At 35.2% G+C, this 24936-nt stretch overlaps 1 pseudogene; it reads left to right on the top strand.

Annotated features, from left to right (window-relative positions):
* Positions 1-23419, top strand: part of LOC116888003 — a 139507-nt pseudogene extending 116088 nt beyond the window's left edge.
* Positions 23420-24936: the final 1517 nt, after the last annotated feature.

The raw sequence follows: 24936 nt of genomic DNA, 5'->3' as shown, positions 1-24936 counted from the left end.
ATGTACACATTTATATACTAACTATAGTGTGAACACGGCAGATATTTATTACAGTTCTGGTTAATACTTTAGAATACAAGTTCTCAGATGATTGAAATTCCAATATATGTTAGCCTTAATGTATTTCTTAGTCCTTAGTAGAACAACTCTGGAAGGCTATGAGGTGGTGTATACAACAATAGAACACTTTGACAGTTCTGGAAGAATTGGCGCACAAAGACACCAATTACTAGTGAACAGTTTTAATGCTTATAACATATTACAATCACTAAGGCATTATAAATATTAGCTTCTTTAATATTTCACTGAAAAAATGGGTGAAGCACTGTTAGAAGCCCTCAATTATACCGTTCATTATAAAATAAACCTTCAAATTGACCCAAATCTGTAGAAAACAAGTAAGTAAACTTGTTGTTCCTGTAATAGTATGGAATGTTTCTTAAGCTCTTGATTTGGAACTTATTATGTATGAATTAATACACAATACATAATTCCCTAATAAAAACAATCCACTTTAAATAATTAGTTGTAATTATCTGTGTCAACATTTTGTTTTAATTTAAGACAAGGAAATGGAGTCAGAGAAAGCCTATAGATTTTACATTTATCCACCAGTTTCATCTGAATCTTTGTGTTTTAGTGATATGCAATGTTATGTATTTATAATTTATATACTATGTGATTTGCCAATGATAAATATCATTATTTCTTTTAAACCTACTAATAATACTATATGTATACATATATTTATATTGGTGTTTGGTCATTCTAAATTTTCAAATAAAATCACCCTTTTATAATAGTATCCTAAAGATATTTAGTTATTTTTATAATAACATGTTGCTGAAATCATTCAAAAAGCGCTGCAGTATCAATTAGTTAAAATAAAGAAGTCACAAATTTGAAAGAGGTAGGAGGGTTATAAGGAAAGGTGTAGAGAAGAAAATGAAGGAGAAATGTAGTTATATTATAAATCCAAAAATAAAATTAAAATAAACTTCATATCCTATTCCAACATCTTTTTTGTTAATATTCAATTATAGTTCTATTATAGTTAATATATGAATTCTTTCATTTAGAAAAACATCAGAATACAATTCTCATTCTCTACCATTTCAGAATAATGGGACTATCTTTTAGACTGCGTATTCACCAGGTAACACAGTTGAAGTGAACAACATTTGTACTATATTTTGAATCACTTTACTAAATCTCTCTCAGATATACTCCTAAGTACAGAAATGAAAAGTATGCTTGGAAATGTATCTTGAAACTTACAAAAAAATTGAAGAAATAATTCTGTATAGGATTGCTAATCTTATCTCGGTCGTGAGAATCATGATAATGAAGAGTGTAACAGAAATAACACTGTGAGAGTTGAGCATTCTCCAGATTATATAAGAGAAAAATGTCTCTTTCACAGTCCAAATGAGATATGTTTACTATCAGGGATGGTGAATGAAGCTAGTAAAATGGCTTCCTTTCTCCATGACAATATTTTATGTCTACATGAAGTCAAGGAATGATTGACTTGGTGCATCCAATAGGGTTAAATAAACTGCATAATTAGTGAAAATAGGTAGGAATTGTTAGTTGGCTTTAATGGGGTCATCTGGCTTCATGTTTTGTTAAGTTTCAGTTCTTATTATTCCTGGGGCACAGGGTCTAATTTTGTAGCTGTGGAAGATCCTGAAATCATTGTTTCAAAAAATCAGAAAGAGAACTCACCTGCTCTTTGCCTTCTGATGTATAGGAGTAAGGGGTACCTCAAATCCATGTGGGATCAAGGACCAACATAAAACCAGATACACCAATCTAATAGAAAATAAAAATGGAAAGAGCCTTGAACTCATTGTCACAGGGTAAATTTTTCTAAAGAAAACTCCAATGGCTCACATTCTAAAATCAAGAATTGATAAGTGGGACTCATAAAACTGTAAAATTTTTGTAAGGCAAAGATTATAGTCAATAAGACTTTCTCCAGGATTGTTCCACTCACTGTTAGACGTTTTCCTCAACAGACAGTCCATGACACTGGCTTCTCAAATATCTTGGGGTCTCCAGGGCGACTTCAATATTACAGCTTCTTGTTTCTGTGTTTGGAATCTACCCATGACCTTCTGAGCTCCTCCAAAGAATTGACACCTTTTCTCCAACTCTGACCTCTATAGTACTTTAAGCTCAGGGTGGTATGCTCCACTATTGCTGTTGTTCTTGTTGATCATCCAACTGGTATCCCCAATACATTAGGGACTTCAGGTGCAACTGTGCTTCATCAAGAGCTTCTCATAAGCTCTCAAATTCTTTGAATGACCCCTTCAGTCCTTGGCCTTCAACAGTGACTGAGAGAACACCTTCACCTAGCTTCTCAGAGTACCAAGCCACAGAGGGTCTTCATGACCCCCTTAATACTAAAACATATAGTTTGTATTTTTTCTAAGCTTGCTATGCTTGCCTCAAATGCTCTTCATGAGACTTAACCAGATAACAAATCTCTGCTGGGCTTTTTTAGACTTCCTTTTTCAATTAATATATATCTCTTCATCTTAGCCTCAGGTAGACTCTTCAGACAAGGGCAAAGAGCAGCCACATTCATCAGCAAAATACCACATACTGAATTTTTTCTCCTCTGATTCTTCTTGGGCCATTTCTGCACAGTTCAAATTACTCTCAGCAACAAAACCATCCATATTGCTACTAGAATGTCCCATTAAGCTCCCATTTAAAGTATTCCAACATTTTCCATATTTAAAGTCCCAAAAGCCACATGTTTCCAAACAAAAGTATGGTCAGGCCTATCACAGCAATATCCCACTTCCTGGTACCAACTTAGGTCTATTTAGGGTTTTACTCCTGTGAATAGACACCATGACCAAAGCAACATTTAGATGGGACTGGCTTATAGTCCATTATCATCAAGGCAAGAACATGACAGTATCCACACAGATGAGGTAAAGGAGAAGCTGAAAGTTCTACATCTCCATCTGAAGGCTACTAGCAGAATACTGACTTCCAGGCAGCTAGGATGAGGGTCTTATAGCCCATACACAGAGTGACACACTTACTCCATCAGAGCCTAACCTTCTAATAGTGCCACTTCCTGGGCTGAGAATATACAAACCATCACATTATATAAGAAAACAATTGTCCTTTATATTTTAATGTAATTAAAATTGGAGGCACATTTTTCTTGAACTTAGTGACAAAAGTTAGTTTTCTTCAGTTATGTTACTTTCTCTGAGGTTTGGAGATATTATTTACTATATTTCTCACTATTTATTTTGTAAATAGTAGTTTTATGATATGTAGTTTTATGATAAATCACTGTATTAGTCAATCAAATGCTTTTTCTATATCTATTGGTGCAGTCTTCAAGAAAAGTAATAGATTTTAAGACAGGTAAATAGCTAATTCATGTTCTAAAAAGGGGATGGAACACTGCCATTTGGTTGCATTTAATCTTTATGTGTATAGTTTGCATACAGAGAGATAAAATCTAAGTAATTAAACTACAGTATGTTCTTTGAAATCCATCTTATTAGAAATACCAATCATAAGTGTGAAGCTATAAAATGGATGGTACATAAATTATCACCATGATACTTTCCTCTTATATACTAATGAAATAAAAGCTGCAACAACAGTAACAAAGCACTGTTGGAACCAAATAAAGCTACCATTCAAAACTATATATCCTATAATAGTGAAGATATGTTTATTTTTTCAGCTTCTTTTGGGTATCTAAATTATGGCTTTCCTTTTAGCATTCTTATAAGAGCTCTGAGAGTGCAAACAAGTGGATCTCTGTTTCTTGTGCCTTCTTTTGGGCTCTTTTCCTTCTGTGATTCTGTTTTGTTCAATATTGATGTGTAAGTTTTATTTTACCTTATTTTATTTCAAATACCCTTGAGAAGCTGGTTTGTTTTCTAATGAGAGCCAGAAAGGGGAGTTACAAACTGGAGAGATAGGAAACAGTCATAAGGATATATTATGTGAGAAAAAAATATTTATTTTCAATAAAAACAAAACAAGAATATTTCAAGCTGAATTGAGTCATAAGGATTGTTATGTGAGAAAAAATATTTATTTTCAATAAAAACAAAACAGGAATATTTCAAGCTGAATTGAGTTGCTGTGTTCATTTATTAATAATATTCATTAAGATTGGGAAATTAATTGTGCTCATTTAATTTATTAAATATGAAATGTCAGGTCTGAATACTGTGCTGATAATTACATAGAAGAAATATATTGACAAAGACATTAATTAAACAACACAAAGCAGTATTTGATAATTGCAGCACTTGAAGTAAAAAGATTAACAAAGAGAAAAATAAGCATAAAATTTTAGATCAAAAGATCAGAATTTGCCAGGAACACCTTTTATTGTTAACTTCAATGTAATCTATTTTATCCAAATAATGTGCAAAAAGAAATTATTCTGTTCTATGCTTCAAAGGATGCTGGTATAATTTCACATAAACTCTCTATCCACATTAAAAAAAAAAAGGAGCACAATTATAAACATATGAGCTGAGCAGACAATCACGGTGATCACAGAAGCCATTTCTTTTGTACATTCATGTGAAAATTATATACCTTCATCTTTTAACCAATCACTGGATATAGAAAACATTATGTGGAAGGTTATAGCATAGCAACCTTTAAGGTGAATGTATTTTCCTAAGTCAGTCCTTGCTGTTTCTTTTAATTGGACTTTTTTATTTACATTTCAAATGGTATCCTCTTTCCCTAAGCCAACCACCCAACACTTCCTCCCTCCCTACTCTAACATTCCCCTACACTGGGCAGATCCAACCTTGACAGGACCAAGGGCTTCTCCTCCCTTAAGTGCCTAACAAGACCATGCTTTGCTCCATATGCAGCTGGAGCCATGGGACTGTCCATATGTACTCTTTAGATGGCAGTTTAATCCCTGGTGGCTCTGGTTGGTTGGTTTTGTTGTTCTTATGGGGTTTCAAAACCTTCAGCTCCTTCAATACTTTCTCTAACTACTACAATGGAGACACCATTCTCAGCTCAGTGTTTGGCTGCTAGTATTCCTCTCTGTATTTGTCATGCTCTGGCAGAGTCTTTCAGGAGAAAGCTATATCAGTCTCTTGTAAGCACAAACTGCTTGGCATCAACAATATTGTCTAGGTTGGTTGGCTGTATATAATATTATACACACACACACACACACACACACACACACACACACACACACACACACACACACACACATTGGATCTGAGCCTACTGGGGGTAGGCTCAGAATGGCCATTCCATCAGGCTTTGCTCCAAATTTGTCTCCATATATCCTCCAGTGAATATTTTTGTACTCCATTTTAAGGAGGCCTGAAACATCTGCATTTTGGTCATCCTTCTTCTTGACCTTCATGTGGTCTGTGAATTATATCTTGGGTCATTTGAGCTATTTGGGCTAATATGCACTTATCAGTGAGTGCATATCATGTGTGTTCTGTTCGTGATTGGGGTACCTTACTCAACAAGCTTTCTAGTTCCATCCATTTGCCTATGAATTTCATGAAGTCATTTTTTTAACCTTTGAGTAGTACTCCATTGTGTAAATGTACCCATTGTCTGCATCATTCTTCTGTTGAAGGACATCTGGGTTCTTTTCAGCATCTGGCTATTATAAATAAGGCTGCTCTGAACATAGTGGAGCATGTATGCTTGATATATGTTGGAGCATCATTTGAGTAAATGTCTAGGGTGGTATAGCTGGGATCCTCAGGGATGTACTATGTTCAAATTTCTGGAGCAACCTCCAAACAAATTTCTGGGTGGTCGATTTAGCTTGGCAATCCCACCAACAGTGGGAGGAGCATTCCTCTGTCTCCACATCCTCAGCAACATCTGTTGTCACCTGATCCATTTTTTTGTGTCCTTCTATACAAAACTTAAGTCTATGGATCAAGGACCTCCTCATAAAACCAGATAAACTCAAACTAATAAAGAAAAGTGGGGAAGGGTCTCAATCACATGTGCTCTGGGGAAATTTTCCTAAACAAAACACCAATGGCTTATCTTCTAAGATCAAAAATTGACAAATGGAACCTCATAAAACTGCAAAGGCAAAGGACACTGTCATTAGGACAAAAAGGCAACCAACAGATTGAGAACAAGAACTCAGGTGACAACAGATGCTGGCAAGAATGTGGAGGAAGAGGACCACTCCTCCATTGTTGGTGGGATTACAAACTGGTACAACCTCTCTAGAAATCAGTTTGGAGGTTCCTCAGAAAATTGGACATTTCACTACCTGTGAACCCAATTATACCTCTCCTGGGAATATACCCAAAAGATGCTCCAACATACAACAAAGACACATGCTCCACTATGTTCATAGCAGCCTTATTTATAATAGACAGAAGCTGGAAAGAATCCAGATACCCTTCAACAGAGAATGGATACAGAAAATGTGGCACATCTACACAATGGAGCACTACTCAGCTATAAAAACAATGACTTCATGAAATTTAGTATGCAAATGGATTGAACTAAAAAATATCATCCTGATTGAACTAACCCAATCACAGAAAAACACAAATGGTATGCATTCACTTATAAGTGGATATTAGCCCACAAGCTCAAATTACCCAAGATACAACCCACAGACCACATGAAGCTCAAGAAGAAGGATGAACAAAATGCAGGTGCTTCACACCTTCTTAGAATATTCATAGAAATGGATATGGAGGCAAAGTTTTGAGCAGAGTCTGAAGGAAAGGCCATTCAGAGCCTGCCCCACATGTGGCCCATATATATACAGCCACCAAAACTAGATAAGATGGATGGAGCTAAGAATTGCATGCTGACAGGAATTGGATATAGATATCTCCTGAGAGACACAGTCAGAGAATGTCAAATGCAGAGGCGAATGATAGAAGCAAACCACTGAACTGAGAACAGGACCCCTACTGGAGGAATTAGAGAAAGGATTGAAAGATCTGAAGTGGTTTGCAACCTCATAAGAACAACAATGCCAACAACCAGAGCTTCCAGGGACTAAATCACTACCGAAAGACGACATGGACTGGGCCATGGTTCCAACTACACATGTTGCAGAGGATGGCCTTGTTGGGCACCAATGGATGGAGAAGTCCTTGGTTCTGCCAAGGTTGGACTCACAGTGTAGGGGAATATGGGGTGGATGGGGAGGGGAACACCCTTATTGAAGAAGTGTAGGGGGATGTGATAGGGGGCTTATGTCTGGGAAACCGGGAAAGGGAATAACATTAGAAATATAAATAAAAAATCCAATTAAAAAAAGAAAGAATGGATCAATTTGCATTCTTCTACATTCTGACCTCCAGGTAATCAACACCATTTGTTGAGAGAGCCATCTTTTTTCTACTGCATGTTTTTAACTCCCTTGTCAAAGATAAAGTGGTCATAGGTGTCTAAGTTCATTTCTGGATCTTGAATTCTATTCCATTGATCCTGTCTGTCTGTGTACCCACACCATACAGATTTTTATCATTATTGCTCTGGAATGCAGCTTGAATTCTGGGATGGTGATTCCCTCAGAAGTTTTTTTCATTCTTGTGGGTAGTTTCTTTTCACTATCCTGGGTTTTTGTTATTCAAATGAATTTACAAAATTCTCCCACTCTATCTATATGAAGAATCGGTTAGAATTGATGGAATTGCATTGAATATATGGGTTGTTTTTGGGCAGATGGCCATTTTTTACAATATTAATCCTGCCAATGTGAGGTCTTTCCATCTTTTGAGATCTTCTTCAAATTCTTTCTTTAGAGATCTGAAGTTCTTTTCAACAGATCTTTCACTTCCTTGGTTAGAGAAACACAGATATTTTATGTTATTTGTGACAATTGTGAAGGCTGTCATTTACCTTATTTTTTTCTCAGCATGTTTATCATTTGTGTAGAGGATGGTTACTGATTGTTTGAGATAATTTTATAACCAGCAAATTTGCTTAAGTTTATCAGGCTTATTAGTTCTCTGGTTGAACTTTTGTGGTCACTTATGTATACTATCATATCTCTGCAAATAGTGATATGTTGACTTCCTTCTTTCCAATGTGTATCATTTTGATTTCCTTTAGTTATCAGATTGCTCTGGCTAGGATTTTGGGTACTATAATGAATACATAAGTAGAGAGTGGGCAGCCTTGTCTTCTCCCTGATTTCAGTGGGATTGTTTCAAGTTTCTCTCCATTTAGTTTAATGTTGGTTACTGGTTCGCTGTATATTACATTCACTATGTTTAGCTATGTGGCTTGAATTCCTGATTTTTCCAAGACTTTTAATATGAAGGGGTATCAAATTTTGTCAATTGCTTTCTCAGCATCTAATGAGATGATCATGTTTTTCCTTTGAGTTTTTCATATTGAATTGCATTGATAGATTTCCATATGTCGAATCATCCCTGCATCTCTGGCATGAAGCCTACTTGGTTATGATGGAGGATCATTTTGCTAGGTCCTTGGATTTGGTTTTCGAGAATTTTATTTAGTATTTTTGCATAGATATTCATAAGGGAAATTGGTCTGACGTTCTCTTTCTTCGTTAGGTCTTTCTGCACTTTAGGTGTAAGAGTAAGGTATAAGGTTCATAGAAGGAATTGGGTACTGTTCCTTCTCTTTAAATTTTGTGGAATAGTTTGGACAGTATTGATATTAGGTCTTCTATGAATGCCTGAAAGAATTCTGCACTAACCCATCTGGTCCTGGGCCTTGTTTTTGTTGGGAGACTTTTAATAAATGCTTCAATTTCTTTAGGGGTTTGAGAGTGTTTAGATAGTTTATATGATCCTGATTAACTTTGGTGCCTGGTATTTGTCTAAAAAATTGTCCACTTCATCCTGATTTTCAAACTTTGTTGAATATAGGCTTTTGTATTAGGATCTGATGATTTTTTTGAATTTCCTCAGATTCTGTTTTTAGGTCTCCCTTTTCATTACTGATTTTGTTCATTTGTTCTTTGCCCTCTGGTTAGTCTGGCTAAGGGTTTATATCTATTTTGTTAATTTTCTCAAAGAACCAGATGATGTTTTGTTGATTCTTTGTATAGTTCTTTTTGTTTCTACTTTGTTAATTTCAGCAGCGAGTTTGATCTTTTTCTGCCTTCTAAACCTCTTGTGTGTATTTGCTTCTTTTTACTCTAGAGTTTTAGGTGTGTTGTCAAAGTTTCAGTGTATTCTCTTTCCAGTTTCTTTTTGGAGACACTCAGAGCCATGAGTTTTTCTCTTAGCACTGCTTTCATTGTGTCCCATAAGTTTGGGTATGTTGTGCCTTCATTGTCATTAAATTGTAAAAAGTCTTCAATTTCTTTCTTTCTTTTTTCCTTGACCATGTTATCTTTGAGTAGAACATTGTTCCACTTCCATGTGTACGTGGAATTTCTGTCTTTTTTGTTGTTATTTAGGCCCAGCCTTAGTCCATGGCGATCTGATAGCATGCATTGGAAAATTTCAATCATCTTTTATCTCTTGAGGCCTGTTTTGTGACCAATTATATGGTCAAATTTTGAGAAAGTTCATTGAGGTGCTGAGAAGAAGGTATATTCCTTTTTTTTTTTTTTTAGGATGAAATGTTCTGCAAATATCTGTTAAATCTATCTGGGTCAAAACTTCTGTTAGGTTCTCTGGTCTCTGTTTAGTTTCTGTTTCCATGATGTATCCATTGATGAGATTGCTGTGTTGAAGACTCCCACTACTTTTGTGTGAGGTGCAATGTGTGTTTTGAGTTTTAGAATCGTTTCTTTTATGAATGTGGGTGCCCTTGCATTTGGAGCATAGATATTCAGGATTGAAAGTTTATCTTGGTGGATTTTTTCTTTGATGAATACGAGGTGTCCTTCATTACCTTTTTCTCATAACTTTTGCTTGAAAGCTGATGTTATTCGATATTAGAATTGCTAGCCCAGCTTGTTTCTTGGGGCCATTTGCTTGAAAATTTGTTTTTTAAGCCTTTTACTCTGATGTACTGTTTGTCTTTTTCACTGAGATGTGTTCCCTGCATGCAACAAAATGCTGGGTCCTCTATACATATCCAGTCTGTTAGTCTTTTTGTTCGGGAATTGAGTCCATTTTTGTTAAAAGATATTGAGGAGTCATGATTCTTGCTTCATGTTATTTTTGTTACTAGATGTAGAAATATGTTTGAGTGTCACTTTTCTTTTGGTTTTGTTGCAAGAAGACTATTTTTCTGCTTTTTCTAGGGTGTACTTTTCCTTCTTGTGTTGGAGTTTTCCATATATTATCCTTCGTAGGGCTGGATAAGATATTGTATAAATTTGGTTTTGTCATGGAATGTCTTGGTTTCTCCATCTATGCTAATTGAGAATTTTGCTGGATATTGTAGTCTGGGCTGGCATATGTGTTCTTTTAAGGTCTGTATGACATCTTCCCAGGATCTTCTGGCTTTCATAAACTCTAGTGAGAATTCTGGTGTCATTTTGATAAGTCTGACTTTATATTTTACTTGACATTTTCCCCTTACTGATTTTAGTGTTCTTTCTTTGTTTTGTGCATTTGGTGTTTTGACTGTTATGTGAATGGTCCAATCTATTTTCTGGTCCAATCTATTTAGAGTTCTGTAAGCGTCTTGTAGTTTAATGGGCATTTATTTCTTTAGGTTAGGGAAGTTGCCTTCTATAATTTTGTTGAAGATAATTACCGACCCTTTAAATTTGGAATCTTCCCTTTCTTCTATACCTAATATCATTATGTTTGATCTTCTTATTGCATCCTGGAATTCCTGGATGTTTATGTTAAGAGCTTTTTGCATTTTACATTTTATTTGACTATTGTTTCAATGTTTTCGATGGTGTCTTGTGTCCCTGAGATTCTCTCTTCTATCTCTTGTATTCTGTTTGTGATGCTTACATCGTCTCCTGATCTCTTTCCTGGTTTTCCTATCCAGGGTTGCCTCTTTGTGATTTTTTCTTATTGTTTCTATTTATATTTTTATATTCTGGATGGGTTTGTTCAATTCCTTCACCTGCTTGGTTGTGTTTTACCATAATTCTTTACGGAATTTTTGTATTTCCTTTTTAAGGGCGTCTACCTGTTTACCTGTATTTTCCTGTATTTCTTTAAGTGAGTTATTTATGTCCTTCCTAAAGTCCTCTATCATCATCAAGAGATGTGATTTTAAATCTGATCCTTGCTTTTCATGTGTCATGTGGTATCCAGGACTTTCTCTAGTGGGGGAACTGGGTTCTGATGATGTCAAATAGTCTTAGTTTCTGTTGCTTACTTTCTTCTCGCCATCTGGTTGTCTCTGATGTTAGCTGGTCTTGCTGTCTCTGATAGTGACTTGACCCTCCTTTAAGCCTGTGTGTTTCTACTCTTTTAGACTGGCTTTCTCTCACAGGTATCTGGGTAAAAAGAGTTGTGTCAGTGTGAGCTCCAGGTGCAGGGAGAGATTGGAAGGAAACTGTCCCAGACTGCTCTTGGGTTTGTGTCCTGAGAGCTCCCCGTGGGTAGATTGGTGCAGAAGTGGTGGTCTTACCTCTGCTCTCAGGTGTATCAGTGCTCCTGGTTACTGGCTTTCAGCATTAGGGGCAGGTAGAAATTGGAAGGGTCCTGCCCCTGAGTGTTCCTAGGTTCCTATGTCCAGAGACCTCCAAGCTCTTTTTCTTGGGCCAGGAATGTGAGCAGAAGTGATGGTCTACCCTGAGCTCTCAGGATTGTCCCCTCTTCTAAGAGTCCATCTCTCTCCCCCTGGGATTTGGATACAGAGAACTGTGGGACCCTATCAATGTTGTGTGCAGGCAGAAACTGGAAACAATCTTTGCTCTGTTAATAAGCATTTCTTTATAGTTAGTAACCACGATTGTTACCGTTTTGGGAATGACATATTATTTACAAGGGTGAGCCATTTGAGTAGATTAAAAATGCAGTTCTATCCTCTCTGATCCAACATAGAAAGCTAAAAGATATAAGCAGAGTATAAAAATTTATCATATAAGCCCCACTAGGCTTTCTATGTTGTATTCGGTTTCTTTATACAAATATGTTCAGAAGATCCTGGCACCCTGAATATTTTGTTGATTATTATTAGAGATTTTTTTCTAAAAACAGTAATGATAATACTCCATCAAAACATACAAAATTTAAAAACATATTTTATTCTTTTTCAAGAGATCACTTTTATTAGCAATAGAAAATGTCAAATGAAACTGAAGCAAATCTCAGAACATTATTTCTAATCAAATGTCCTGATAATATCCAATCTGATGTAAATAATGTAAGATTATTTTCATCATATCTTGTCTTATATTTCGTTTCTTTTCTTTCTTCTGTATCATGGAAAATTATTGAAGTTGATTAAATTCAGTATGTGGCCTTTTACTTTGCTCAGAAATTGAGTCCCAAAAGTTGATTTCTCTTAATACAGTGGCAAAGGTATATATAATTTCAGACTAAATGGAGGACAAAATCAAACAAGAAAACCAAAACTCTTTTCTTTTTTTTTTGTTTTTTAAGCAGGAGGCAAGCTAAAATGAATAAAATGGAGTCACAGAAAGAATATGCTACATGAGAGTACATTCGATTCATTATGATTTTGCATCTCAAGAACTTTTAATTTTCTCTACCAACATTTGCTAAATTAAGAGATGTTTCTTCTCAGCATTTAATGAGTTGGCTCCATTGATTCATGAAGTATTCTGATAAACTTGAAATTAAAGAGTTTTAAGCCTGGGGTGTAAAAGAGAGAATTTGGCAGCAATAACCTAATTGCAGTGGGAAAATCCTGTATTAGAGTCTACGAACTGTGATTATCAAATAACATTCTGACAACTTTATAACCAATAACTATACAACTCACAATGAATGAAAGAATCATAAAACAATAATCATAGCATCTTTTCTACAATGCATAGTTATAGAACAATCAACATGTCTTGAGTGCCTACTGTGGGTCAGGTATTTTATAATCATCTTCAATGTAAAAATTAAAATGAACAACTATTAAAAGTACATCAAGGACTGGAGAGTGCTCAGGCCCTAACTCTTGGCACCTTAGACTATATACTGGACAGTTGTGTTATCAAGGTGTAATAAAGTAAACATGAGTCCCTTGAATGGGCCTTTATCTAATATTACTAGTGTCTTCATAAGGTTTAATTGTAGTTGTAAGGAGCTAAGACCACTGACTGCTCTGCAAAATGATCCAGCTTTTCAGAACTCAGATTTTAGCTCATAACTATTTGTAATTTCAATTTGTTTATCTGAGTCTCTCTTCTGGCCTTAGCAAGTAACAGCCAAGCTTGTGTTGTACAGAAGCACCTGCAGGTAATATACACTCATCCATATAAAAATGAATCAATCTTTAAAAAACTACTTTCAGTAGCTAAAGTTACTAAATAAAGAACCATAGACAGGAGAGGTGTGAATATTAAACAACAAAATACTTTTCTTGCATCTGCTACTCTAGTTCTGAATCTTGTCACCTTCCAGAATCACCCTAAATGTGTATCACCTACAGCTCACCTCAGCTACACACAGGTCTGCCTTTCCCCCTTTTTCTTGGAATATTAAATGTATTCTTTTACTTCCCAGGTCTACACCCAAGGGAAGGCCAGGTTCAATAGAAAGGCCAGGTGTTTCATAGAGCATAGCCAAATAAAATTTTAATGAAATTAGACTGCAGAATAATAGGCATGAATGCTTTATAAATAGCACACAGTAAAAACATTTTAAATATAGGACAGAGAACTTCCCTAATTTGACTCATCAGTTGAATCTTAAAAATATTCTGAATACTCAGCAAGGTGTTCCTCCTCTCCCTGTATCTTATTATCTAATGCCTTATTCATTGACTATGTCACATTGTGATAAAGTTTGTTAGATAACAGATTTTTGTGTTCCCTTCGAGCAGCTTTTCAATGGCTTTACATAAAAACAAATAGATCAGAATTTCTGATCTCAGAAATTAATGAGAACTATATTTTACCTTTCTGGATATTAACATTAATAAACAAGATTTTAATTGAAAAAATAAAACTTTTTTTCAACAGTTCTCTATTGTTCTCACACTCCTCTTGCACAATTGATCAATAAAAATGATAATTTTCAACTAAAATTTATACTTCTTAGACTCGAAAAATGGATCAGTCATTAAGAGATATTGTTGCTCTTCCAGAAGTTCTGAGTTTGGTTTCTAGCACACAAGTAAAACAGTTCTAAGACTGTAAGTCCATATCCAGGGAACCTGACATTATCTTCTGGATGCCATGAACAACAGAGCATACATATCACACCAAACATTCACATAAACAAATAAAAGTACAATAAAATAAAGATAATGCATCTAGTGTGTAGTCCATATTTTTTCCAACGTCACAAACCTAGAATTCCCTTCTTGATGTGACACGCAACAAATATGTTTTCAATAGGTCTTATTTCAATGCAGGTATCCTACTGTTTTTTTCTAGTACAATCAAAGTAATCTCTATATAGATCATGGTTGGAGACCATGTGACAACTAGTTTAGTCAGGAACTACTTCTTTTCAAAATGGTAAGAAGAAAGAGCGAGTTAGAAATTTAAAAAGCAGACTGAAAAAATTCCATTTTTAATTATTTTATTTCTCATAATGTGGTAGGAGAGAAGAAGATCATTTGAAGTTCATGGCATATGTATATATACAAACTTAAGCATATATTTTCTAGCAATATATTTTCAGATCAAGAACACTCCATGATGTACCTGAATATAAAGTAGTGTAGAAAAAGAAGAATCCCATTCAAAGTCTAAATTTCCAGAAGACATTACATCAAGTGACCATCACTCACCTTCTCCCTAAATTTCAGGATTAAACCGGATATGGCATCTATATTAAAGAGTTATCTTTTATTCAAATAACTTGGGACAGGAAGTGGTTCACATTTCAAGAATTTATAGTTCTAGAATATTTGTTTCCATATAACCACTAGAGCATTCTGAATCTAAAAATCCTAAATCTAATATGTAACAAATTTTAATATGTGCCAAAATCAAAATCTTTAACATTTCTTGTGAAGCTAGAACATAATTTAGGATTCAGAACAATTTTAGATTTTCATTACATGAATCCCAGAAGAATTAGTTATAATGCTGATTTAACAATTTATATTCTATTGCAACAATTTATATCCTGAATTTTCTTACTTCCTCAAATTAAATTATCATGTCTATCTCTGTTTTAAAAATATTTATTTTTCTTTTATATTTATGAGTGTTTTATCTGCATGTATTTATGTACTCTGTATATGAAGTGCCTATAGAATCCAGAAGATGGTGAAATGGAAATTACATGTGGTTATAGCTAAACCCAGGTTGTCTGGAAGACTGGCAATTTCTCTTAAGCTTTATGCCATTTCTCAGGCCCTATGTTTATCTTTTAGAAAAATTTTTACAATTGTGTTTTTACCATTCTTACAATATTACACATCAAACTCTATCCCTCATATGTAGACACACATGAACATATCTATACATTTCTAACAGCACTCCCTCAGAAAGGATATTTTTCAGTATCATGCTACATTTATATTTATTATGTTGCACCTAAATGTTTTCATAAAGTTTGGCCTTAATGTGTTCAATAAAATTTATGTTCATATGCAAATATGTGTATCAGAATATTAAGTTCTATTTTTAACATTTCACTGTAAGTTATAAAGCATTTTTTACTTAACAGTATAAAGCTAAGATCTAGAACTATGTATTTAAAAGTTTGTTGAATTTAAAAATGATTCATGGATTCTTCACGTGGATTAACATTTTAGTACTTCAAGATAGTTATCATAATATGTATATTATTTTATGATATGACTAGGATACATTGTTCATTTTACCCACAGATGAACTAACTTTTATTTTTCCTTTTATTGTAAAATAAAATATTTTTCCTTTTATTGTCATAATCATGGTTTTTCCTCTCTCTGCTCTTCCTAGTTCTTTCCCACTTGTCCTCCCATTCAGATCCATAATCTTTTTGTCTCTGCCTAGAAAACAAAGAGGATTCTGAGGGATAATAAAATAAAATAAAATAAAATAAAATAAAATAAAACAAAAACTAGCACATCAGATTTGGGCAAGACAAAAAGAAAGAAAAGAGCCCAAGAAAAGGCTCTCAAATCAAAGATCCACTTGTTCACATACCCATGAATCCCATAAAAACTCTAAAATATGTAAACTGAGGACTTGGAGTAGACTTGGAACAGGCCCAGTTCATGTTGTTTTAGTCTTTGTAGCTTTAATCATATGAAATGTAATTGTGTTGATTTATAGGACCTTATTTTCTTGGTGTCCTCCATCTCCTATAGCTCTTCAACTCTTTCTGCTCCCTCTTCCATGGGGTACCTGAGCCATTAAGGAAGGGATTTAATGGAGATATCTTGTTTAAAGGTTGGTCTTATATGGGCTCTCTCTCTTTGCATTAAGTCTGGCTGCATGTCTCTGTTTATATTTCCATCTACTGCAGTACAAAGCTTCTTTGATGATGGGTGAGTAAGGCACTCATTTTTGAGTAGCTGAATATCATATTTTGTAGATAAACTAAATCTTAAACATAGAACAGGCAATTGGCTTCAGAAAATAATTTTCCTTAAATATAAATATTTAGTGAATAATGTAAACACTGATTATATAATTCACTAACACTGAAAAAAATAATAATAAAAAACTTCAGATATCTCTACTTTGCCAGGTGGGACATTTGTTTCCTGTTTATTGCTGAATTCCCAGAGCTCTCAGCAATGTTTGAGGCTCTCAGGGTAGAAGCACCATGTTTAGTTATTGAATGAGTGCATAAATCTGTATTTATATTATTTAGAAGTATGTTAACCATTCTTCTTCCAAGACAAAACCCCTTTACGTTATATTTATTTAACTTAATTTTATGGCTACATTCTTTTACTTCTAAAAAATCAATTGTCTCTAATTTATTAGTTATTACATGGTAAACATGTTACATATTCTCTTTTAATCCTAAGGACAGACGTGCATTTTCTATTTCTTTTAAACATGAATTACCATATCCTTTATGCTTCACTCTAATATCTATTTACTATCAAAAAACTTTGTGCATTTTAACATTCATACTTGTTTTTATAGTATATCTCTTTGAAAACACTTATCTGAATCCCCTAAAATAAGCAAAAAGTGGCTAAAATTATTGGTATTAAAATATTTTTGGCAATTATAACAGATATCAAACCATCTTTCTTCTTTCTCTTGTCTCTATAGATAAGCTATGAAACACAAAAATCATCATTTCAATACTTTAGAAACATGGTAATATTGCAAAACAAATATATGTAATTTGACACTGTCTTCATTATTGCCACTGATTTTTAAGCCTATCAAGTAATAAAGGGCAAGAAAAATGGGAGCGCAGAAACAAATATACAAAATGACTATGTTTCAATCAAGTTGATCCTGTGTCTGTCCATATGATATCAAAGAGTTTTGTATGTTTAAAAAAAGTGACTTCTTTTAATTTCAAAGTAAGAAGGAGGAAGAGTAAAATAGAATACCCTAAAACTCATGTAAGCACTTAAATATGCAGATATTTACTGTCTACATAATCACAGCTTTTGAAACTAAGGTTTTAAGTTTTTTAGATCACATAAATAGTTGGTATCAGGTTTGGCAGCTTGTATTAGTTGGTATTTTCATAACTGTCTCTTAAAAGTCATCAGTGTTTCCCTACAAAATAGATTATGACAGGACCAAAAAGGAAATATTTCAGTATCAGTACAGTTTTACAGCTGTAATTACAGAATTTGAGAGAAAGACATTAAGTAGCTTATCACCACAGTAGCATTAGGTGTGTAGTGTTGCTTAATTCAAGTCATCAGTTTCTACTTCAACACATTGAATAGACTCCCTACCTCTAACAATGCATGATTCAGGGCACAAAAGTGCTAATCAACCTAATACCCAGTTTTCTGTCCCTAAATTATTTACTTTACTGGCAGACAATTTCATTAACCCCCTCCTGTGTAATAATTTGCTCTGCCACATGTCCAGAAAAAATTATTTTCTAAGTGTACAATTATGTGACTGACCATATTAAATGACAAGCATTTTCAGAAATTCAAAGTAGAGGCACCCTGACACCTAACCTATTTGAGCTAACCTAAAATAATGAGGATTTCAATTAGTCAATTTTCATGAGAAATTTAGAGTTTTAGATTCCCATTAAAAACACACTGATCGTTAATGACTTGGCACATCAGGGCATCTTATGACATTTGCATTTCAGAAATGGATCTGATAACACAGTATGGAAAATTGAGAAATTCTTTAAAAATACTGTTCAGAATTCAGGCATCCAGTGCCTTAGCATCAGCATTACTGATTTTATCTAAAAGATTTAGCAGTTCCCACTATAATTAGGTTGTGTCCTTACCAACTGAAACGTTTAACTGCCTCCGCAGGGTTAAAAACAATTACAGGGGGGATTTTCAATGTATGTAGTCACTGGAGGGAAAATTACCTAGTGATTTGGGGCTTAGTGAAGACAAGCCAAAAGCAGGTACTCTGTGGGACAGCTGCCACCCACAGAAGAATGCCCTTGTAAGCTTACCTAATAACTGGGGTGCATCATAGGAATTTTCCAACTGCACAGTCACTAAATTAGACATATAGACAGCTATATTCAAAGAAATGACATTCTTGCTGTGTCCATTTCAAAGTCAGTCAAATAAAAATATTGTTAAAAAAGACTATCATTTTCTCAATGTGTTTACTTTATCTGAGACTCTGGTCATTTAATCTGCTGAACAATATTTTCAAACATTCCTTCAACTCATTTGATTAGATGAGTCTTGCAAAAGGATACAAAGAAAGGTGCTATCAACAGCAATGAATAAAGAAGACATGTTTGTCACCTCATGTTGCACAGAATCCATTGGAGAAAAGCAAGTATAAATAAATAGATTCTATGTGTGCCAAGGGTAGGTAAAAGATCTTATGGCAGTACTTAGGCAAGCATCCAACCAGCCTGGAGTTGGTTCAGAAAGACTGCCTGGGAAAGGATAATTTGAGCTGAGTCTAAAAAAATTACTAGTTTGCTAATCTGTTCGGTAAGAATTTAGCATTTCTAAGGAGACTAATCACCATACATAAAAGTGAGGCAAGCATGAACAATGAGTTGAAGGTAATATAAACAAGATCAAATTGTGGTAACAGTGTAATTTTAAGGAACTGATCCTGTAAGTGAGCCTATTTTCTTCTTTTCTGCCATTTCTTCTGAGTCAGATAAAAACAGTGCCAATTAGTTGAGGAGTTTGAATAATTAAATACACAGCACAGTTACAGTGAAAGAGTAGAGGAGACAAGAGAGGTAATTCTAGCTCTACTGGGAGAAATATTTTCCAAGAGTGTATTATTTTCTGCTTCGGGAGCTAACACCTTACTGGCATGCTAATGTTAGGAATGGACATCATTAACCCTGAGCCTCACAATTGTGTGTGATTGATTATTCACTTTTCATTGAAATTGTCATCCTATCTCCCTCTAGAACTTTGAATTCACCCTGGAGATTAAGGAGAAAAATATGTTCATTAGAAAAGCTATTTTCTTCTCTCTCACCTTTAATTTCCCCTCTCCCTTTCCCTCTTTTCCAAAAACATTATAAGGCAAATGAGAAATTCCTGAATACTGTGTAATCCAGTAAAAGTGAAGGTAAGTTTGAAAATTAAGTAAGGAAGTGAAGAAAACAATGAAGAGAGAGCTAAGAGTACTGTATTAGGAAGAAAAAATATCGTAAACCTATTTACAATATGTAAAAAGTAGAACACAGCATTGACTCTAAGCTTTCTAGTACATATGAGGAAAGACACACTGGTAAATGACTACTCTAGCAAAGATAAACCAGTAGAAGCACAACGTTTTCTATTCCACATTTCTCAAATCTGAAAAGATAGTACCTTGAGTTCAACAAAGTTCATCAGAACCTTGTACACATAAATATATAATTGTGAAAAAGGAGGAAAGCAAAAAATTAATTGTAGTCTAACACAATGGTTAATACTGAAATCTTTATTAAATATTTACTACCTACCAATAACTAAATAAATTTATAGTAGATCTATGACTATCTAATTTTTTTCTAAGTGTTCTAAATAGGTGATTCCTTTTTATCCAGATGTAAGCCCAGTCACACTTTAATTATTTCCATGGGTTTTGTAAAATTCTATGAAGTCTTTACAAAAGGAAAAGTGATAGTGGTTACTGCTTAATATTGTTTTACTGGTAAAATATGCAAAGCCTTTATGCCTTCAAATTCTTCCTCTGAGGTAACTTGTTTTCTCCATTTGCCTTGCATCTATCAACCTGCCTCCTTAAAACTCAGTATTTTTAATAAAGAGTGATTATGTTGTACAACAGAAAAGGATGAAATACTCTGATGTGACACAAGTGAGTTACTTAGTAGCTTTTGTAGGGTGAAAATAAATTTATGAAAGAGAATAAAATAAATGGTGGGTGATGTGATTCTTTCAACCACAGTAAATGGCGTGTTTTCAGTATTAGGTACCAAAGGTGTTAATTCCCATGGAAAGTGATAAGAAGCAGTTAGATTACTCAGAATGAAGGTACACAGATATAGCACTAAAGCACATCTTCAATGCAACAATCACAATATATTCTAAGAGTACTATCTCCACTGATGACAGGGTAATTCAGAAAAATCAAATTTATAACTAAACGAGAGTTTTTAAAAAATAGTTCTATGGGGCTGGAGAGATGACTCAGCGGTTAAGAGCACTCGACTGCTCTCCCAGAGGTCCTGAGTTCAATTCCCAGCAACGATATGGTGGCCCACAACCATCTTTAAAGAGATCCGATGCCCTCTTCTGGTGTATCTATAAAACAACTACAATGTAATTATATAAAATAAATGAATAAATCTTAAAAAAAAAAAAACAAAAAAATAGTTCTATCTACTTGAAGAAAATACTTTGATTCAAAGGTATAAAGATATCTATCAACTCCCAATACCTTACAGTCAAAACCCTGTTATAATTAGATATATTATAGTAAAATAATTGTATTTTACTTGTCTTCTTTGTTCTATGGTTCTTTCAGAGAAAATTGCTATATAGCAAAGCATTATGTTAGAATAATGAAGTTAGACAATCAAAATTGGCACGATGTTAATTGTAAATTAGGGACAGATAATTATACCCTAGGGATTAGAAATGCTTATAACTACATGGGAGAACAATAAGGATACATCTTCAAAAGTCTTTAGGAAAATAAAGTGTGAAGAACATGAGATAGCTTGTTGAAGCAAACCCAGTATTTCTTGTAATGGTACATATGTATTTACTTTGGAAGGAGCCCAAGCAACATTTTTCTCTTTAAGTGCATACAGTACCTGAATAGATAACTCAGTTGTAGAATTCTGAATGTGCTCACTTATCATGCTTTAATAAAAAAGCAACTCAATGTTCTTTTCAGCCAATGATACTTTTCTCTCTTTAAAGAATGTTAAAAATTAAATTTCAAAAGTGATTCATATAAAGAAAAGATACAATAAATAAAAACAAACCTCAATTAAACCCAATAATTTTCAGATTCCTGATAGTTGTCAAGGTGATATGGATATTTCACATATATTTTCAATTTGTTAGAATAACCCTCAAGGAACTGTTGTGTAGCATGATTATGTTTTTCTCATTGAAAGTTTTCATTGTGTGATCTGCTACAGGTTCCATACCTTTTCAGGTAGAAAATCACATGCTTAAGGAAGCAACTCTTTCAGTTACCTAACTCGTGCCTATTTTAACTTACATTTCATTTTTATGACTCTGCCTAGGTCCAGATAAATCTAAGTAATTTCTAGACTGACATGCATTGTAAGCACCTGAGCACCATGGTTAAGCTAGAAAACTGTACATGGCCAATTACCAAATCCCTATTGATTTTGAATAATAACACCTTCAAATGGTATTCTGAAACTTGAATTTTTAGCCCTGATATGAATTGCAGATAGTATCTGGTTTTTAAATAGATGAATAAATTTTCCACTATGACTCAACCTTTTGACTTATGTTAACATTGTTGAGTCCAGCTGGCTTTAGGTAAACCTGGATGTCTGCTTGTTTCACTATCAGTCTGAATGCTACCTGGTTGTCTAGAGAGAGTAAGAAAGCATACAGCAGATGGCATTTTCAGAAACCTCATGATCTTTCCTCTCATGAGGATTCTACTTGAGACAAGGGATAAAAATCCTGAAAAACAAGAGTCATGGTGAAGTAAAACATCCTATTTCCAATTATAAAGAGCATGGATTTGTAAAGCTGATGCATTGCCAAAGCCCTTGCCAGGCAATGAGTCATTTAATGTAGATATTGATTTCATCTGCAATCATCAAAGCCAACTGACTTTCTCCACTTAACAAATTATTTTCCTTCTTTGGTGCTAATCCCTTCTGTGATAAAGCAAGACATAAGCCTCCAGTCAGTAAAGAACTTTCTTAGCTCAGTATATTACCTCGCAGTTACTTATATTTGATCTTATTATCTTTTTTCATAATTCCTAACTGTGGTCTCTGGCCCATCTACTCTCAAATCAGTAACCATTTCCAAGTCATATAACTCCTTCTCCTATGTAAAAATTGAACAATGTCTTTAAGTGACCAATAGAAGGCAGCTCATATATAATAAACTCCTTTGCATGCACAGCAGAGGCATACAGGAACCTTGCAGGTGGTAGTGGCAGCCATGGTGAGTCTACCCAGCTCAGTGCCCTCTGGCTGTCACAACAGATGCGGGAGAAGGAGGAACAGATCCTGGCTCTAGAGGCAGACATGACCAAGTGGGAACAAAAGTATTTGGAGGAATGGGCCATGAGGCAGTTTGCCATGGAAGTGGCTGCCACTGTGGCTACCCAGTAGGACACCACTCTCCTCGGGCACTCCCCCAGGCCTCCCCCAGCAGCAATTTCTAAGAGGGCTTGCTCACAGGCAACCACAGGCACCAGGAAATGAAGAGCAGTTCTTCCATACCCAGATCCTAAAGAAGGATGCAGTGATCCTTCAACAGAGTTCCAGGAGAGACCCTGCCAAGGCCACCCAGGGCAACCTACAACCCACCAAGTTGGTGCATGTAGTCCATCTTTGTGGCTGCTGTGGCAAGGGCTCTCATTCAGCGAGCAACAAACTGATGCACCTGCCTGGCAGCAGATAGTAGACCATGTACCAATGAGGGGCTCCTGGTCACAGCCCCTCTCCCTGCCCACCCCAAAATGGGAGCAGAGTAGGGAGCACCCAAACTGAAGACCCTGTAGACAGCACCTCTGCTTGCTTGGCTTCAGAAACCGACAGCCTGCTAGGGTGTAAGAGTAGCCAGAATAACCTCTCTGGTCTCTGTAGCTGCAACCGGAGTCCAGGATCTGTCAGACATGGAGGAAATACTGATCTGAAGGAAGGAGGCAGTGCCTTGTGGACCCTAAAACCTAGCTCTCCCCTGGCATTCCAGCAGTCATCTTCAAATGCTGGGCCTTGCTTCCTCCCACCAGTGATGGTTTGGTGCATGGAGCTCAGAAAGGAGCACTCCAGGGGAGCTAGAAAAGGCTATATTCCCAGAAGACTTCATTTTGGCCTATATTTCTCCCATGACAATGAGGAAGGAAGAGCCAGACATCACCCGGAGCCTGAGGTCTCTTGCTGGAGTAGGAAGGAGCTGAACCACCTCTGTCCTGCCATTTTGTATTCAGGGATGAAGAGGAAGAAGAGCAGATTCGGATTCCCAAGGATAGCTGGACACCAGCTGAATGGTCTGTAGGGATAATCAGGCCAGCCACGGTGTTCTGTGGCTAAGCATGGCCCCAGTCAATCCTATCTACAGTTCATTTCCTCACTGCCTTCTTCAGATCACTAAGATTTGAATCTTTTGGGGAACTAATGGGAGTATGAGTCTTTTGGGAGCCACCAGCTCTTTCTTGGAGCAGGTTACAGGCCATTTGAGAGACCCACAGAACAGTGTGTTTTGTATATAATCATCTTTCCTTGGGAACAGAAAACTAAGCATGCTGGTTCAGATTTTCCTTCCAGAGCTGTACTGCCTTCCCTGCTGCCACAGTTCTTGAACATTTGATAGGTCTACCAAACGTTCCTCTGTCTCCAGCTCTTGACTATGAATTTTGATACTGGTTGTCTTTCCTCTGTTTTAAACTCCTGTGTTCAATGCTCATGGGATTCTTATCACCAGACATTGTGAATGGCTCTACATCCCCTATCCTGGGACATCCTGTCAGTTTGGCTATAAACTGAGCCAGATGCCATGAACCACCACAGACAGACGTCTGTCATGCCCAGCACCAGGTTCTCTTAGAAGAAACTGGAGAAGTTGTTCACATAAATGTGTTCATTCCCAAGAGCAAGGACTGGGAGAGAAGCTATATTGTTAAAATAAAGAAATATATCTAATAAAAAATAAAATTTCAAAAAAATAATCAGTGAACTTAAGGTCCTCACTTGGTTTATAAAAGGCTGACAGGTATAACTGTGTATTGATTACATAGTAAATAGCAGATGGGTCTAGTTAGCTTGACATACAAAATATTTTAAAATGTGTTTATTTAGTCACCACAGACAAATACTGAAAATAAGCAAGTATCAATCAAAATGTGAATCGCCAAAAAAAAAATTAGCACAAAATAACTGGACTATAAATACAAAACGAACTTGATAAATTACAAAATCTTTCAATCTTAAAAAAATACCACTTAACATATTAGAAATAAAAGAAAAATATGCATGTATATGCAGCATACAGATATGCCGAACTCTTGAGACAATAAGATATTTTTCTCTAAGATCAGAAATAATATCATGTCTCTACCTATTATCAGAAGTCCTACTTAGAATTATTAAGCTAGAAATAAAATTGCATGATAGGAATTCAAGTTGAATAAGAAAATTAATCTTTTTATATACA

This window comes from Rattus rattus, chromosome X (genome assembly GCF_011064425.1).
Source record: "Rattus rattus isolate New Zealand chromosome X, Rrattus_CSIRO_v1, whole genome shotgun sequence".
In the NCBI taxonomy this organism is placed as follows: Eukaryota; Metazoa; Chordata; class Mammalia; order Rodentia; family Muridae; genus Rattus; species Rattus rattus.
This window is presented reverse-complemented; position numbering and strand designations above follow the sequence as displayed.